This window comes from Colobus angolensis, unplaced genomic scaffold (genome assembly GCF_000951035.1).
Source record: "Colobus angolensis palliatus isolate OR3802 unplaced genomic scaffold, Cang.pa_1.0 Scaffold89, whole genome shotgun sequence".
NCBI lineage: Eukaryota > Metazoa > Chordata > Mammalia > Primates > Cercopithecidae > Colobus > Colobus angolensis.
The window spans coordinates 1,450,035-1,455,645 of record NW_012122820.1 but is presented as its reverse complement, the minus strand read 5'-3'; the positions used below and the strand labels follow the sequence as shown (position 1 = coordinate 1,455,645).

Genomic DNA, 5,611 nt, shown 5'->3' with positions numbered 1-5,611 from the left:
GTCGCGGCCGTGGGCCCGAGTGGACCTGGAGCCGGCGGGCAGCCCCGGGGGCAGAAAGGCGACCGAGCCACAGGCCGAAGTGCTAACTGTGCATCTTGGCATCTCCCCTCGGCCACAGGGTTGGAAGCCCAGCGAGGCTAGAGGCCAGTCCCAAAGTCTCCAGGCATCAGGGCTGCAGCCCAAGAGCCTCAAGGCGGCCGGACGGGCGACTGGACGGCCGGACAGGTGAGCTCTTGACCGTCCGCAGCCTGGTAGTTTGCACTTGGCGCTCCCACCTTGGGGCTCCGTGGAAGCCACGTCAGAGGGGCTGTGTTTGTGTCTGAACATGCATGCGAGTGGAGGGAAGTGGTGAGTAATCCTGCGTCTCCGCTCTAGGTTCAGAACCCATGGAGGAAATAAGCAGAGGTGCCAGACAGGCCCCTGATAGGCACCTGCAGGATTGGGGCAGAGTGGCCGGAGCGCCGGCAAGCCTAGCCCTTCCCGGAAGGCCCCCTCTGTCCGGTTCCACCCTGGCCTGTTGCTTCACATGCAACAAGTGTCTGAATGTGGCTCTCTCCTGGCCGAGGGCAGCCCTGGGCAGTGAGTGGGATGGCACCCCAGCCTGCAGGGTGCCTGTGGGTCTCCACCCAGATGGGCAGGATTGGAGGTGGCCACAGCGCTCGTGGGCTTTCCCCTAGCAGGTGTCTCCACGCTGGCCCGGCTCGGGGCTTCATCCCACTCAGTGGGCCTGATCTCCCTGGGGCACCCGGGATGTCCATCTGCATTAGCTGGAGCTACTCCATGGCCTGTGGCGTGCCACACACAGCGGCATTTCAGTGTCATTAGGCACAGCTGGAGGTGCAAGGAGGAGGGCAGCCTCATGTCCAGTCCCAGTTCTATGTAACTTGCTTCTTCTGAATAAAGGCAATTTGCTAACTTCCTCGCTAAATAGGATTTGGTTTCTATGGCTTTCAAAGCTTCTCCAATAAAATACTTGCAATAAGGGAAGTGTCTCCTCCTACACTCTCCTGATTGATGGTTCGGAAATCCTCCTGCCCTCTGAGAGCTGGCAGTTTCTTGTGAAAAAGAGAAACTAAGAAGCAGTAGAACAGACCCGGTGGCTGCTTGCGTGGTTAAGATGGTAAATGCTAAATGTGTGAAACTGCCTTTATAAACCGTTTTCTCCAGCCTGGCTTGCTGGCTGCCCGTCTGGTTTGCTGTGTTGTGTCTCCAGTGGCTTTAGCTTCCAACAGGAAAGCCTGGTAGCCGAGCGAATCTGTGACCCAGGAAGTAGCAATTAAACGCCTGGGATGCTGCCTCGAGGCTGGTGTGTGCTCTGAGGTAAGTTCCGATTCGCCAAAGCACATCTGTCGCCCGAGTCTTCACGCCCTGACTCCCTCCGTCATTTTAAACATCGGGAGCAGTTGCCTGCGGCGAGATTCAGATGCCAGCCAGGGGCACAGCCTGTGAACTCTGGGTAGATGGCAAAGTCTAGCATTTCTAGCAAAGAAAAAACATTTGGTAACTCTCTGGGTAAATTTCTGACTGAGATGAAGACATCCATTGTGAGGCAGCATCCTGAAGCGGAAGCCTGGCCTGTATGTTTACAAGAGGAGGAGCAGGAGTGGCCACAACCATGTACACCAGGGGCTGCATGGCCGCAGCTCTGGTCTGCTCCCTGGAGCCCCTCCACCAGTGCTGGGCTGTGGCTGTGGCTGTCTCTGGTTTGCCTTTCTGGGAAACCTTGGCCAGGTTGGCATGAGGGCAGGGCCAGCCTTGGACATTTGCACTTTCCATGGCAGCCTCTGGCCCAGAGCTCACCCGCTGTGGGCAGGTGATCAGGGTGATCAGGGCTCATTAGTCCCCTCCTCTGCACCTGGAGCCTTGTGGGTTTAGAACAGAAAAATAGGAGGGGGCAACCCAGAGGCCTCCTTCTCTCCAGGAAGGGATGGGTGCTGGGCAGGTCCAGGGTGGAGGCAGAGGGAGTGAGGGGCCCTTGGGGGAATATCTGTCCTAGAGGGCTTGATCTCCAGGACTGCCCACCCCACTCCTACCCTAATCTGGCGTTCCTCACCCGCACGCCTCCGGGAAGTCCTCACCTGAGGTCTGCAGCGGGTGTGCCAAGCGCTGGCCCCACATCACCTGCTCCCACCCCTGCCCAGAGCATGGGGCCTGCAGCTAGTGCCCTTGGGGTCGGCTTGACCCAGCCCCAGCCCAGAGCCTGTCCCATGGCCTCAGGAGGACAGGATGGTCAGGGAAGCCCAGGGGATGAGGCCTTTTGTCCACAAGCTTCCCGCTGAGATGGCCAGGCTGTTTGTGTGACCCCACAGCCCCCAACTCTCATGAACAGTGGGGATGGGGCAGGCCCCTCGCTGGTGGCCCCTAAGCAGGTACACTCTGCCCCTTTGAGGAGAGACCTCCCAGATGGGGGGATACAAGTGCTGGGTCCACTCTGCCCCCTTTGAGGAGAGACCTCCCAGATTGGGGGATACAAGTGCTGGGTCCTGGCCGGGGTGCGCCTCTCTGCCTGTGGGGGTCTCGCTCTTGCCTCCTGCCCCCACCACAGACACCCCTTAGAGAGGCCTTCGGAGGCAGGTACTGAGCCCTGGGGCCGGGGGCCGGGGGCCGGGAGGCCAGTGGCAGGTGGTCTTGGGTGACTGCTGGCCCCGAGCAGTGGTGAGGAAGACAGGCAGGCGGCTGCAGGAAGGAGCTGAGGAGAAAGGCGGCAGAGCCTGAAAAGCTGCTGGCCCCTTCAGAGGGTCCCGGATGTTGAGCTCCTGAGCCTGGGAGCCGCCTGCATGTGGTGTGTCTGCACACTGGCGCCACAGAAGGGTCGGCGGGAGGCAGGCATGGCTGGAGACCCCGCTCAGATGAGGTGGCCACGCCGGGGCAGTGCCACGCTGGACGGAAGGGACTGCCTTGGCAGCGGGACAGACCCCAGACCCTTAAGGTGGGGGCCCTGCAGGGGAGGCCATGAGGAGGTGCCAGGGCTATAGGCCCCTGTATGCTCACATCCCAGCGCCCGGGGAGAGGCGTGGAGTGGGCGGACGCACCCAACTACCCTGTCCGGGCTCCTCTCCCTTGTTGGGGCAACCCTCAGCAAGTGGGAGGCCGGTTCCAGGCACAAGAAGCGAGGCCAGGGAGGAAGCCCTGCCCGTGTTCAGCCCAATTGTGCCCCAACTCTGGTGGGCTTCCATGAGGGACAGCCTCTGGGAGGGTGGGGCTTTGTGGGCCAGAGCTGGAGAGCTGCCTGGCTGTGCTAAAAATACCGGGCATGCTGCAGACAGGTGCCAGTCTGGGGCACAGGCTACCCTGTCTCAGGCTGATGGCCTGGGCACCCCACCCCGCTGCCCCTGTGAGGCGGGGGCCACTGAGGCTTGGTCTTGATTCCCAGAGGCCCTGCTGGTGACCTCCCTGACATCTCTGCCCTTTGCCCATCCCCCCAAGGGCAAAGCTGGGCACAGGACACTCTGGTTCATGCATGGGGCACCCTGCCCCTGTCTTGTTGGAAAGGTCCAATGGCATATGGCTGGGGTCCATGCCCGTGGGTTGGGCAGGTGTGGCCGCTGGCCTGGGCTAAGCTGCTCTGACTGAGTCTGGGCGCAGACACAGAGGGCGTCCCTGCTGCAGAAGGATCACTGTGGGCTAGGCTGGCTCTGGCTGAGAGTCTGGGCACAGAGACAGAGGATCTGCAGATTCCCATGCTGCAGAAGGATCACAGTGTGGGCTCATGGCATTGACTTTTTCGCAGTCCCAAGTCTTTCATCGCGGTTGCCAGGCCCATCTCAGGGCTCAGCAGATGTGTGTCTCCTGCTAGCAAAGACCTCCAGTTGGTTCTGCGGCTGCCTGCGATGAGTCCCGCTCGGGCTCAGTGTCGGTGTCTGGCAGGGAGGAGGCCCTGGCTTAGTGTGACGCCAGCTGTGGCCAATTCTGGGGGGATCCTGGCAAGGAGGAGGTTGCATGTGGAGCTGGTGGAGGTGGATGGCCTGGCAGGGGTGGGGCCCACACCCCTAAGGAGCCATGCCCCCTCACTCATCCCCCCGCCAACAGACTGCTGCGTCGGCCTCCCCAGCCTGTGCCATTCTGCGGGGAAGGTCCCTGTGTAGAGGAGGCTGGAGTGGGGGAGCTCAGCCCGGGCCAGGCCTCACCCTTCTTGGGTGCTCCATGGGCAAAAGCTGAGGACGGTGTGTGGATCCTGGGAGCAGGAACCCTGCAGAGCCTGCCCCTAGCTGGTGGCAGAGCAGGCAGTGGGGAGCTGCTGGGGCAGGAGGGGTGACCTCCCTCCAAGACAGCCCCCGGTGGGGATGGCAGGGTCTGCAGAGACCTGGAGAGTCAAGGGTCATGACCAGGGTGGGGCCGTGGAGCTGGGCTGGCCGGTGGAGCTGTGTCCCCCTGGACATGCTCTGGGTGAGGCGCAGTCCGTGCTGGGATGGCTGGAAGTGGCCTCTGCTGGGCGGGTCCTCGGGACATGGGGGCTGCCGCTATCACAGAAGCCTGGCACACATTCTCTCTGGTTCTTACGTTTCATTCGCTCACACAGCCATTCAGTCAAAGCTGCAGCTGGTGGGGTCCTGGCCAAACATAGGCCGCGGCAGTGCACCACCTGGGGGCTGCCCTCAGAGGCCCCGCCCAGGGGAACAGTGCCACAGAGGCCCATGGGGAGGGCCTGTGGGTCACCCTGGGTGGTGGCTGGGCTCCTGGCTCCGCGGGGCCTCTGAGGGCAAGGTGGGGCCGCTTCAGCTGCCACCTGTGGAAGCTGACCATGCAGAGGCCCAGCCAGGAGGCTGCAGAAGGCCGTGGGGAGGGCAGAGCCAGCCGCCTTCCCTGATGGCTGTGGAGCTGCCCACAGGACCCCTCTCCTTGTCTGGGGCTGACTGGTGCCACAGGAAAAAGAAGCCCCTGGTGCTGGAGCCTGCCCTGGCCCAGGCCTTGGTGTACATCTTGGCAGGATCTCGCCCCAGGTTGGGGGGGCAGTGTCACCCAACAGGTGAGGCCTCTGGACAGATGAGGCCATGTGGAGTTTCCCTGAAGAAGCAGTGCCTGGCTGCTGGGTGGGGGCTCCTCTTCATCACTGACAGGGAGAGCTGTGCTTTTAAAACACCCCCCGTCCTGTGGAAGCCCTGGCGGTTCTGGGCAGGTTGAGGAGGGAGAACTGGAGAGGCCAAGCTGGCCAGGTTTGTGCTCCTGAGAATTAGAGGGTGTCCCGTGCTCACACTTGCAGCTGGGGCACGGGTCGGGAGCCCAGCCCTGCAGGCGAGCCCTTGCGCTGGACTCAGTCTCTGGAGTGGGGCTGGGCTCCTCACCAGGCCTTGCTCAGGGGACAACCTGTGAGGCTCAGGCCCCTGAGCCAGAGCAGGAGTCGGGGGCTTTGCTGTGGCCCCTCCTCACTGCCCACCTGCAGCCTCCCCTGGCCCAGGGTGTCTCCTGAACTGGCCTGAGATGCAAAGTGCTGGGCTGCAGTGCAGCCCAGGTGGAAGGCTGGCATGTGAGGCCCAGGCGGGCCTGTGTCCTGGAGTTGGCAGGGCCCCCTCCCATCTTCCGCCACATCCACCCAGCCTCAGGGGTCCCTCCAGCCTCCTGGGACTGCCGTGTCCCCCACCTCTGCTTCAGGCAGTGCTCCTGGGCTGCCTCC

General features: G+C 62.6%; 1 protein-coding gene across 1 annotated transcript in view; it reads left to right on the top strand.

Annotated features, from left to right (window-relative positions):
- MIB2 (mindbomb E3 ubiquitin protein ligase 2) overlaps positions 1-5,611 on the top strand; it is a 14,169-nt gene continuing 8,558 nt past the window's right edge. The window contains exon 1 of the mRNA XM_011931090.1: positions 1-225. The gene's annotated coding sequence lies outside the window, so the exon portion shown is untranslated. The remainder of the gene's footprint in view (positions 226-5,611) is intronic.